The sequence below is a fragment of the Heterodontus francisci genome, chromosome 16, assembly GCF_036365525.1.
Source record: "Heterodontus francisci isolate sHetFra1 chromosome 16, sHetFra1.hap1, whole genome shotgun sequence".
Classification (NCBI taxonomy): Eukaryota; Metazoa; Chordata; class Chondrichthyes; order Heterodontiformes; family Heterodontidae; genus Heterodontus; species Heterodontus francisci.
Genome location: NC_090386.1, coordinates 45,169,401 through 45,182,904, shown reverse-complemented (window position 1 = coordinate 45,182,904; position 13,504 = coordinate 45,169,401). Strand labels below are relative to the sequence as shown.

Here is a 13,504-nt window from a genome sequence, read left to right as displayed (position 1 = left end):
GTGACAATGTTAGGTTGGTAAAGCTGGGGTTGTTCTCCTTGGAGCAAAGGAGATTGAGGGGAGATTTGATAGAAGCGTACAAGATTATGACAGACTTAGATAAGGTAGACAAGGAAACGCTGTTCCCATTAACTGATGGTACAAGGACTAGGGGACACAGATTGAAGGTTTTGGGCAAGAGATGCAGGGAGGCTGTGAGGAAAAACGTTTTTACACAGCGAGTGATAATGACCTGCAACTTGCTGCGCACGAGTGTGGTGGAAGCACGGACAATCAATGATTTCAAAAGGAAATTGGATGGGCATTTGCAGGCAATAAACTTGCAGAGCTCCAGGAATCGAGCAGGGGATTGAGACTGACCGGATTGTTCCGCAGAAAGCCGGCATGGAATCAATGGGCCGAATGGCCTCCTTCTGTGCTGTAAATGACTCCATAAAGCTATGGTCCTAATGCCCCCACCACCACTGTCACCAAAATGGCATCTGGCATGGTCTGCACCGGTATGGTGTGCACACAGTGTGGACACAGTTTTTCAAAAGGGCACCGGTGGCGTTGAAAATGTGGGTGCTATAGAGTCGAATTTTGCAGCCACCATGTTTTGACGCACTGTGGCAGACCATGGAGAAATAGGGGGCTTAATGTATTCTCCAGAATAAGACAGCAATGCCTGTGTAGTAAGATTTCTGCCTTTTTAGTTTAGAGATACAGCACTGAAACAGGCCCTTCGGCCCACCAAGTCTGTGCCGACCATCAACCACCTATTTATACTAATCCTACACTAATTCCATATTCCTACCACATCCCCACCTGTCCCTATATTTCCCTACCACCTACCTACACTAGGGGCAATTTATAATAGCCAATTAACCTATCAACCTGCAAGTCTTGGCATGTGGGAGGAAACCGGAGCACCCAGAGAAAACCCACGCAGACACAGGGAGAATTTGCAAACTCCACACAGGCAGCACCCAGAATTGAACCCGGGTCACTGGAGCTGTAAGGCTGCGGTGCTAACCACTGCGCCACTGTGCCGCCCTCAGTTAGCAATCAGTTCGTCAGTTCACCAGACATGAAGGCAAATTTTTCATAAAATGAATAATGAGTGTCCAAGGACTGTTTAAGTTGTAATTTCATTATTTGTAGTCATGAAGATATGAAACACTGTCTAGAACAACAGAAGTGTAGGTTGAATTCCCGTGAGGAGCTGGCAGCTAGCAATGAGAATATGTGCCTTTAACCTATGACCATGTGTTGTATTGTATGCAGAGGGAATCATTTACAACTTCTAAGTAAACCTTTTGATTTGTACTAACCTGCCTTCTATACCATCTGGATATATTGAGATGATTCTGTGAAAATTGACAAGAACAAAAGCGTAGCTATACTCACAGACATCTTTGATATAACTGACTTAGTGAGAAACCAGCCATACTACTGAGGCTCGAAAGAATTATTCGGTGAATGGATTTGAAGATCTCCATTCTTTGAATTTTCTGATCAAAGTCTAAAGGTAATGCAGAACTATTGAAAGATGTTAAATAGTGTAAAATGCTGGAAATATTTAGCAGGTCTGGAACTATCTTTAGAGAGAGAAACAGAGTTAATGGCCAGAATTTTACAGCCCCCTCAATGAGTGCGCTGGTGGCAGGGGGCAGTAAAATTGAGTGGAAGGTGGGGGGTGCCGTTTCTGATGCCTTCCAGTGCCCGCTGTAATTTTATGAGGGGTGTCGACGGTGAGAATCGGCCTGCCCATCCCAGGCCAATCAAGGCCCTTAAGTGGTCGATTAACTGCCACTTAAAAGGACCTCCTCCTGCCATCGCTGGTATTTTTCCTGCAGCGGCCGGGTGGCAAAGGCCCCAAGAACACTGCCAAGTAAAACCTGGTGACCTTATTGCGGACTGGTGGGGGGAGGGCCCTCCTGATCGGGCATCCTGTGCCCCACAGAGGGCCCCTCCCCATGGCCCAAAAGCCCCCACTGCACAACAAAGACATTAATGAATCAGATTGTTTTGGGGGGGATGGGAGAGGGGCAAAAGAAATGTATTTATTTAATTTTATTCAATCTGTCTTTAAATATTTAAATACGCCAGTAGGGCTGACAGCCCTTTAAAAATGGTGTCAGCACCTGTGCACAGGCAGTTGACTCCATTGCTGGGGATAGACAGCCCGCCCCCTTCACGTGATTGGTGGGGGGGAGTGGTCTACCCTTGCTATTTAAATGAGCTGCCGTGCTTGAAATCGTGATGGTTCTTTTGTGTGCGGTCCAGAGCTCACCACCGACATCGGCGGCAAGCTCATAAAATCCAGCCCATTAACTCTGTTTCTCTCTCCACAAATGCTGCCTGATCTGCTGAGTATTTCCAGTATTTTTTTTATTTCTGATTTCCAGCATCTGCAGTATTTTGTTAAAAGATGTTACTTGACAAAGGCTTCTTAGTCCATTTATAAAATTCAGTCATGTTTATAAACTATACCTTGTTGGAACTTTCTGATTTGAGTTGCTTTGTGAAGAATCTAGACAAATGATATGTAACATGTGTCTTGCAGGTAATTGGGGAATTCGATGCCTATTAGATACTGATTTAAGGAAAGTCTACTGCTTTTCATGGACGTTATTCTGCAGTCCAAAAGCCATAAATCATAGCGCATCATGTTCTTTCAGTAATGTATTCCTGTATCATTTGCACCACATGCAGGTGAAAAGTGATACAAATGGATTTTTATATGTGTGATATGCGGCCAAGGGAAGAATTCATAAACAAAAGATTAAAGATTAAAATAAATATGAAGGGATACTGTTAAATAGTGACTGGCCATTGAGGGAAAAGATGTGTATATGAAATAATCAAGTTAAATGTTGTACATTTACATATTGCGGAACTTTCCCGTACGATCTACAGCATAAAAGACAAGGAGCATTAATCTTGAACAGTTAATGAGAAATGACAGTTTTGTTATGTCTGACAGTTATGGAAGGTGAGACTCAAATGGTATGACAGAAAAAAAAATTCACACCTTTCATTGAAATAATTATTGATTACTGAAGTAAGGTATAGCTTATTGTAAGTAAGAGCTCATTCTTTGTGAGCTTCCCTTCTATTCAATTGGGAGGAAAAAAGAGTGAAAGAGTCAGAATTCATCTAAAACATTTGCTGTTACTAATGAGCTCCTGTGGTTTTGCCCCCAGGCTGAGGAGGAGGTGATGCTATATCACTGACAGAGTCATTGGGTCATATTTGAAGCCAGCTACATCACGTAAGACCTATGGAGCTAGAGTGTGAAGGAACCACAGCCTGAGGCCTGTGCAAATGGGAACTGCAGACTTGTAGTTGGAGCGTCTGAGATTAGGCCAGTGTGTCTTACCATTCCTACCAAAATAACCTGATTCTGAAATTCCTTGTCTTTATCAGGTTCGACTTATCACATAAACAGTGCTTTCGTATGACTTTATTGTTTCACTCCTGTCATTCTGTGCATTGTGGCCCTACTTTACTTTTAAGTCAGGTGGTAGTCACTGTGGGCTAGAGCACTGCAATGCCCTGTTGGATAGCCTTATATGGGAAATTCCCAACCCGAACCTGACACCTGTCGTCGGGTCCCATCGGGGTTGGGTTGGGTAGCAGGCCTTTACCCATGTACTGATGTAAAGGCCTGCTACCTGACCCGACCCTGACGACATGTGTTGGGTTTGTGTCGGGTCGAGTTGCACTTCCAGGCCCAGCATTCGGGCTCAGTCGGGTTTCCTTTGCAGACCTTTCCTGTGGGCTCCATTGCAGAATATGGAGACCCTAATCACCTATATCTGTAAAAACTCAGACATGCCATAATTCCTTTCCTAGAGCCAGATTCTTTGATCCAATGGCACATTTCTCAATGCTATCAGTTCTCTAAATATGAGGCATTTATACCACGGATTTTAGTCAATTTTAGTCATTTGTCTCCTGTTCTCTTCACTCCTACATGACGTAAAAGGCCTTAATGTCTCTTGGCATTATAATTCTAGATGCAATAAAATTCCACAGTTCTGTCTTATTCATGTTAAAGATTTCCCTTTTCAACAATGGTATAAGGGAACAGTGGAGAAGGGAGGTGTGCATTGGAGAGAAGAAAATTTTCTAGTAGATTTCATGTAAATTTAGTACACACCAATGTTTTTGAAGTGCTTAAGTAACAGCTTTTTCATTTATTGCTTGCATCGGCAGCATTGAACTGTGGTCTTTGCTCACTTGCACTTATTTCCTTTGCTCTTATGCAGTATTAATAAAGCTGGGAATTGCTGAAAATTAAATTAAATGCAAGGTTCTTCACCAATCAACCACAAGGCTGTACTGTACAAAGCTTGGGTCTCTCTTCTGGGATAGCTTGCATTAATAGCCTGCTTGTGAGATTAAATAAAATTAGTGAACCACAGGTACAAACTGCAAACTTTTTAATATGCAAAATTGATGTTAATATTTCATCTTTAAATGAAAGCATTATCAAACTGCTGCTTGTGGGACCTTGCTATATGCAAATTGGCTGTTATGTTTCCTATGCTACACTTCAAAAGTATTTCATTGGCTGTAAAACTGTATGGGATGTCCTGAGATCATGAAAGGCACTATATAAGTGCAAGGCTTTCTTTTCTTTAATCTTTATTTTACACTTTCCTGGGTTCCACTTAAATTAATTGAAATCCTAGGATTAAGTTATTAAAAGCAGTTATTCAACACAGTGGTCTCAATTTTATGGGCCACCAGAGACAGGCTTAAAGGCGGGGGTGGGGGTCCCATAATGGGAGGCAGCAGGTGGAGGGCCCGTCGCACCAGAATTTTGTCAGGGGCTAGATCGGCCGAAGATGATCTTCCCACCTAGAAGGCCCTTAAAAGACCTACTACCTTAAGGGCCTTTTCCTGCTGCTGCAGAGATTTAACCAGCAATGAGTGGGGGGGAGCAAGGGGGCTTCGTCAAGCAGGGAGGTCACCCAGTAAAGCAAGATGACATCCCTGCGGTCTTGTGGAAGTGGGAGGGCCTCCTCCGTGGGCAATCTGACTCCTACAGAGGCACTGGGATAAAAATCCACCCCTACCCTCCCCACAACCCTCACCAGGGCCTGCCGATCTAGCCCTGGCGACCCCGCCTCACTCACCTTGGATCCGGGCTCCAGAGCTGGGCCTAGGTCCAAGGTCTCTTACAGTACTAGCAGTGGCCACCACTCCCAGTGGCGCTGCTGATACTACTGAACTGCTGGCCTTCTGATTTACCAGCAGCTCCTGGAAGCAGGATCCCCATTTTTAAAGGGATGGAAATCCCGGTGCTAGGCACTTAAATGCCTGAGCGCTGTTAGATCGCACCGGGGTGGGGTGGGCTCCAAAAGGCCGTGGCGGGGATTCCTTCATCTTTTCCAGTCCAGTTAACTTCTAAACTGATCATTGGGCGTGTAACTTGGTTCTGTAGGCGTCCTCTTGCGGTGTTGAAGAATATTTTAATATTTATTTTAAAAATGATATGGTTTGACTCTCATCCTCGTTGACCTTTGAGGAAGATTTTTCCTATCTAGCTAGAGGCAGCTCAACAGGCTGGATGCACTGACCTGAGTGCAGAAGTTGAACTAAACTAATCATTTTTATCTGTTACATAAGGTCCGTATGTGTTGGGAAACATTACAAAGAATCTACAATGAATTGAACTCCATTTATAGACATACCAATTCTTCACATAAAAAGTTTCTTTGGGAAGTCAAAAAAACACTGCATGATAACTGACTGTATTGACTCCTATTGGAAGCTGCTGTCTCTCAGTGATGACTAGTACTATAAGGACAGCTTTGTCTCTGCAGATCTTTGAGCTCCTTTGTTGTCCCAAAGCAAATCAAGAGAATTTGGTAATATACATTATCGTGCAGATCTTTAATTGCTACTTATCGATCCTTGCTCACATAATTATTGATGAGAAAGGCCATTTGGTCCATCTTATCCATCAAGCCAAAAAGACAGTGACTGCATCCAATTGCTTCTTCAATAATTAGACCATATCACCTATACTACTCTATGCAAAGCCCATTCAATGCATTAATCACCAAGTGTGAAGAACTTGCTAGTATTAGTTCTAAATGTGTTTCTTACTAATTTGAATTGTACCTTTTTATCCCACTCTTGTCATTTGGTTCAAAGTGATTTTCTGTATTTACCTCTTCCGTACCATTTACTATCTTATATACTTCAATAATGTTTAGTTTAGAGATACAGCACTGAAACAGGCCCTTCGGCCCACCGAGTCTGTACCGACCATCAACCACCCATTTATACTAATCCTACATTCCTACCACATCCCCACCTGTCCCTATATATTTCCCTACCACCTACCTATACTAGGGGCAATTTATAATGGCCAATTAACCTATCAACCTGCAAGTCTTTGGCATGTGGGAGGAAACCGGAGCACCCGGAGGAAACCCACGCAGACACAGGGAGAACTTGCAAACTCCGCACAGGCAGTACCCAGAATCGAACCCGGGTCCCTGGAGCTGTGAGGCTGCGGTGCTAACCACTGCGCCACTCTGCCGCCCCAATATTAATGAAGCATCAGCAAAGTCTATGAGCCAGGAAAACAATATCTTTGCTTTTATTTTACTTGTTCATAAGCTATGGGCAATATTGGCAAGGATGTAATAATAGCCCATTCCTAAATGCCCTTGGAAGACAGAGGTGAGCCTTGCTGAACTATAGTATGGTGATGATACACCCATGATAATTTTTGAAAAGGGAACTGCAGAATTTGGACCCAATGATGATGAAAGAACAGTGTTATATGCCAAGGTCAAGATTTTATGTCAGTCCAGCAGAAGTTGGACTTAGTGCTATTCCCATTATGTTGCTGGATGTTTATTAAAATTAACGTATGAGAGAATTAAGTCACAGATGATGATATCTCAGTGATCTGAAATCTAATTTGCAGCAAATTCAATATTAAGTTTCAAAAGGGAATTTGATTTGTAAATAAAAAAAAACTTGTAGGGTTATGGGAAAAGAGTGGAAGAGTGGGACTAATTGATAGCTTGTTCAGAGAACTGGTGCAAGCACCATGAGCTGAATAGACTCTTTCATTACTGTATGATTCTATGATGATAATGTGATCTGAGCTGGTACTGCAGCTATTTTCACATGCCATGTCATGGCATGGATCTAGTACTTATTTTAACAGCAGTTAAACCTGACCTATGGTAAACAGCTTGAACTGCAATGAATATCACTAAATTGCTAAAATAAAAAGGTAATTTTTAATGTTGCGTGTGAGGAAAACAGACAAGGATGTCAATGAGTTCCGAAGTTTCTGACCCGAAACGTTAACTCTGCTTCTCTTTCCACAGATGCTGCCAGACCTGCTGAGTGAATCCAGCATTTCTTGTTTTTGTGTCAATGAGTCTGCCTTTCATATAGCAAAGTGCATCATAATTCATAGACTGGAAAAACTGAAATGAAAACAGTAGCAAACATTCACTGACACTTGTAAATAGGATAAAGGTTGTAATTATACTTTTACTTCAGTGCTGTGGCAAAGCAGCTCCCTCAAACTTGTGGATGACACAATAACTCTGAAAGCAGGTCCTGATCCGACTTTGGAGCATAGCATGGTAGGGTCTTCTCTGAAAGAACTTAAATTTTAAAAGTGCTTGGGTGGTCCATTATCTCAGCTCTGCAGGTTACAAACTCAATTTTTCTAAAATATTTTGAGAAAGTTGGCCGTCCCATACATGCTCTCAAAAGATTTAAAATTTATTGGTTGCTTGCAGAGCTCTAAGCATGAATGAGTTCTCTCATGGTGGTGAGGATGTGGATTCACAGCTGCGGACAACCCTTAATGTCAATAGTGATTTACTCACCAGCACATCAAGAATTTTGTGAATCAGCTGCACTGACCTCCATGCCCAATTCTCCAATCTGTACTTCCTTTGAACAAAACTCTGCACTGGGAGCTTGGTTTCAAATTGATCATATCATTTCATGCATTTTTTAAAGTTTAATATTTAGTTTGCTTGCCATTGTTTAGAAAATTTACAGAGCACTATAAAGGTGGAGTGATGTAGGGGAAAAGACGTTCCGAACGTGCAACCTGAAGATACAGGACATCATATTGCAGTTCAATAGTAATAATACCCATATTCTGTTATTCAGTTATTAGGATATATGATACACTATGCAACAGTAATGTATGGGGAACTCTTCTATATCCATATGTATTCAAATATTTAGTAATAATTATCAAAATTAATTCTTCGAGTAATAATTTGAATGCAATGGTTTTTAAATTTTCAACAAATGCTGTAAATAATTCTAAATGAAGTTACAATGTGATTGTTTCTCCTACTTTACTTGAGTTGATGTATTGCATATACTATGACACACATTTTACAAACCCAAAAAGCCAGTCTTTTAAACATTGTCCGATATGAAGATTAATGTCTCCTTAAAGAAAAAAAAACTTGCATATATTTACATGTGCAAATGGAAGTTCTTTCTTCTTTTCTCTATTCATTTAAAATGGTCAATGGCTATAAGTATTGATGTGACAAGTGAAACTTTGCATTTGAAATGTTGCATTGCTTGATTATTTTGTAATGTGTTCTTTGTGATTTGTGCACCCACTCTCAGATACAACTAAGGAGTTATGCTGTTAATTTCATTATTCACTGAAGTCCCAGATGTCTTGAGCCTATGTCATGCCATTAGCAGCTCACACTTTCAGCAAGTTAATGGGCAAAAAGATTTTGAGCAGAACGGGGTAGAGAAAAGTCTAACAGGGAATGCTGTGAGATGCCCTACTCCAGAAAAATCCAGCTCACTATGTTCCAAAGGATGAGGTGGACTGGCAGAAATGGCAGTCCCTCAACAAAAGACAGAAATTCAGATGGCAAAGTTTGTCAGGAGCAACAAGAAAATAATCCACATATTGACGGAGAAGTAAGGGGAGAATTTTGACCCTCCAGAATGGGTGGGAGAGAGACGTTGGGGGGAGGGGTGGGGGGGGTGTTAATTTCTTAAACATTGGAAATCCGACTCCAACCCGCTGCAAAAGCTCCTACTTCTAGTTTAACTGGGGTGGGTAGGGGAACAGATGAGTAATCTGCTCTCAAGAGGTGCTTCAAGAATTATAGTATTTAAATGAGGCTGCGTACCTCAAGTTTTAGCAGCCATTTGAATTTAGCAGCTGTGGGATGAGTTTGCCAGGGCTTGAGAAACCTGACCGCTACAGGGAGATGGGAGCTGCCAACTGCAGAAAGCAAGAACTTTTCCAGTGCTGCTTGTTGTCCAAGTGGAGCAGGAGTGTTCCCTCCCATCCGCTCAAGCTAACATGGCATGAACCAATTCCACTCCCCCACTGTGATTCGATGGGTACCATCTCCAAACGCAAACTGAAGCTGATCCATGATCTTCCAGCCTCCCACAACAATTTGATTCTTTCCCATAAACAGATCTCTAATCCTACACCTGAGTACCACCTGAAAATTAAGTGATGCTCAGTTGAATGTCCAACCCACTGTGAGGTTTGAGGAGACATGTGCAGTTTGTTGCTTTCAGTCACGTCACTGGAAAAAATGCAATGGTTTACTAAGTGCAAACCTAAAGTCAAAGGTCTTTTATTTTTGATAACAGCTTGGTTGGAACCCGATAAAGATACTTGAGCTTGGAAAGAAGTCGATTAAGAAAAATACCCATGAGTACTGTTGTACCATTCGACTGGTTCCATGTACACATTGGCACAGTCAAAACATATTTTTTTTAAATCAGATAATTGATCTCAGTTGACTTAGCCTTAGGTCACCTAAACCATGAAATTCCAAATTTATAGTCGTGTAAAGCGTAATTTTAGGATGGCAAATCTCCTGAGCAAAAGTCCAAGTCATTCCAGTGATATCTAAGGTGAAGTGGTTCTGTAAATGTCAGATAATTAGCAATAAAGAGTGCCAGATATTAATATGTACTCTGACAGCTTGATACATAACAGGCACATTAATCTGGAGTTTGTTCACAGCACCCAGCCATTAGCATACATGCTGCTGTTTTTAAAAGTAACTAATAAGCCAGAGCAGCAGGGCAGTCTCATTAGAGAGGCTATTGAATTAGACAAGGACAAGCAAGGGAACAGCACTTCAGAATATCAGAAACTTTTTGCCACTCCTGAAATTACTGAGTGGTGCTGAAATTATGTCTGCTGCTTCACTAGAGATGCTAATTTAGCTTACATTCAAGTAATTACTGATTGATAACTCTGACTAAAATTAAAATCACAACACATTAAAGGTTGTACTAAGGAATTTCACTCAACAGCCATACCTAATTTTCAACGATTATTCTGTATCTTAAGTTCAACTATATATAAAAAAGTACACACAAGTGGACAAGGTATGTGTATTGTCACCTCCTTATTTCAGATTATTCAGTATATTCATATATCATATTCATAGTTTCATACTTGACAAAATGTACTTTCAAATGTCAGACTAAAATATGCAAATTAAAAAGAGGGAATTCAACTCATCCCTTCACCACTAATTACTTTAAAAGTTAATAAATTATTGATAAATAGTTAGCCAGACTCAGTATGATATATTTTCTCTGTAAAATGAATTACATCCAAAGAATGCACGATAAATAAATATTCACCTCATTGCCAGTTATAGCTAGGCCGAATTTCTCCTTTTACAGAAGGGTTTAATCAGATTGACAAGAAAATTAGAGAAAATCCAAGTTTTAAAGTAGCATTCTGACTTGAATCCAATGGGAGAGATCTTGACCTTGTCCAATATTGTAAAACCATCCCGTTTTACAACAGTCTCCATTTTTATTTGACTGAAGCCATCCTCAGGATGCCGATCTGACTGCTATCTCATTAATATATTTAAGGATAACTCTTCTTAGACCCATTAGTAATTCACCAATACCTAACTATTAAGTTACACATCTATTATTCAGAATAAAAGATTCCAATTATGCTAATGAACATCATTATTTGAGAGTTATTTTTTATTCACAAAATGCCTGATCTGGAGGTAATCAAAAATTTAACACGTAGATTTGATTGGTAAGATTTTCGACAGATTTTAAAAGTCCCTGAAGGAAGAAAATATCTAGATACCTAATCTCCTGCCATACTACCGTATAAACCCTATATGTAATATTGAACATAGGAATTAATCATTGCATAAAGCAAATATGGTGGATTAGATGTCTGCTTAGAATATCTATCACATCAGTAAAGATGTGTTTTGATGTGATCAGTAAAGTGCTTATACCAATCAGTCACCTAACTATCCTGCTGGCCAATTTGGAGAGTTGTAAATTATAGAGGCAGTGTTTGAACAGGCAGAAAGCTGTTTGTTCCTGAATTGAAAAGACCTTTCCTGGCTGGCTCGCTACATTCTCTCCTGTCTGCTCCCATCTCTTTCTCATGGAACTGAATCCACTGAAGACACAGGAATCCCAAGAGAGAAAAGTCTCCAACAGCGAACAAGGTTTAAGAAGAATACTGGGCCCCAATGAAAAGCAAGATCTATCTACAATCAAGGACTCTACAGTGAGCTCGAAGACCCATAACAAAAACCCCCTTCAGAGATTGCCTCAAACTTTTCCACTTTCTTTCTTTTGGTCTTTTCTGTCTCGATTTGCATGTGTGTATTACGTATGCATGCTAGCATGGGTGCGTCGTGTATCTGTAGGCGTCAACCGAATTAAAGTTTAAATTGAATAAATTTCAATCTTCTTTAAACCTAAGAAAAACTGTGTGTTTGTGCTGGTTTCTTTGCCTTATAATTTGAAAGCGGTGAACAAGGATTCACCAAGGGGGAGCTATAAACACATTGTGTTTAAAAATAAAACCCTGTTACAGTAAGACCAGGTGAAGGCTGAAAGGGAACCCTATACCTCTTTCTCAACTGATCGTAACAGGAGCCAAAGGCATTCTACTGGCAATGTCATTATATTTAGAGATTTTGATGATGAAATCAATATTCAGCAGAGCAAAATAGGAGATAACTAATGAAAAGAAAATCGAGTGGGGTATAAAACCAGCTTCCTATTCACTATTGCTTGTTTTGCGTACCTCCTCTGTATTTACACTGTCCTATAATACTCAATCACAGAAAATCAAGAAGTGTCCTTCCCTCTCCTGTGTTTCAGGATTTATAACCCTTTCATATTATACTGCTTAGTATTGCAGGATTGTACATTTGGTCTGTTTAACTTGTTCACTTTTCTCTCAAATAATACACAGTGTTAATTGTAATTTTCTTTAAATCAGGATTGTGCAAGCAGGACATTATAGGAAGTAAGCCTACATTTTTAAAGTCTGTGTTTAAAATTACAATTATATTTTGATTTTAATGCATAAATATTTTGCAGTCCTCAAAGATCATTCTATTAATTTAATCCAAAATATCTTTGTTAAAGAACTAATTCAGGCCCATTTGAAACAAACAACTTTTGTCTGGAGGCTATTCTCATCTTACAAATCCAACAAGCAATGAAATAGAAAAAATAGTGACATTGTATCCACGTATTTTTTTTGCAGCTGAAACGGGAACATATAATTATACATCACGATTATATCTTTCCTGTAACAATTCCATTGATAGGTTAGGCTCGCTAAGCACAGCCATAATGGTTCGCTTACAATAGAAAATAAGAGTAACTATCAGGCAAATGTAATGTATCTTGTGTGAGATGAAGATAATTTGCATAAATATTTGCACAGGTAAAAAGATTTGATATTTGAATATTCCAAATAATAATGGAACAGTGAAAAAAGATTCCCTTGCTCCATCCCATCCCACCTGTGTTTAGTGACTGCGGTTTTCTCATTCTTGCTGTGAATGAGGAGTAATAGGTTAACTCATAACGTTTCCACAATAATCTCTTTAAAAATTCAGTTTATTCACTTGGAATGTCACTCACTATATTACAGAAAGAATTGGTCTGGTCAATATGTGTAGCAAAATTGTAAATGTATACTTTTTGAATGCAGTTGTAGGCTTTGACATTCCACAGTTTTCCCAGTCTCCCACCATCATTCTAGTAAGCGATCGGTGGAACTCCAGAGAAACAAGGGATATTTTAATGCCAAACAACTGGTGGGTTTGGGTTGGGTGAGATATTAAAATGTTAAAAATCTGAATCTGACTCCAAACCGCTTCCAACTTGCGCACTTCCAGTTTTAGCAGAAATGGCAAGGGGGGGCCAACAGCCAACCCATTCCCAGGAGGTGAACTGGCACTTTAAATGTTATAATGAGGCTGTGTGCCTAATTTTTATGCACCATTTTCAATTTAACTCTGAGTTTCCCAAGCCTCAGGAAACCCAGCAGCTACGGAGCGGTGAAGACCATAGGATTCAGGAGGTAAGTACCAAACCTCTCCGCCTCATGATTGGATACCTTCCCAATGGTTCTGATCTCCCCTCCGAAGTACTTCCATCAAGGCCTGCAACCACCCAAGCCCCAGGCCTCCAACCCGTCCCCTCCAGGCCTCTA

At 40.4% G+C, this 13,504-nt stretch overlaps 1 long non-coding RNA gene across 1 annotated transcript; it reads left to right on the top strand.

Annotated features, from left to right (window-relative positions):
- The first annotated feature begins 1,328 nt into the window (after positions 1–1,328).
- Positions 1,329–8,959, top strand: LOC137378457 (uncharacterized). The gene is made up of 3 exons (XR_010976610.1): positions 1,329–1,510; positions 3,189–3,411; positions 7,350–8,959. It is a non-coding gene; the product is annotated as an uncharacterized lncRNA (long non-coding RNA).
- The last annotated feature ends 4,545 nt before the right edge of the window (positions 8,960–13,504 follow it).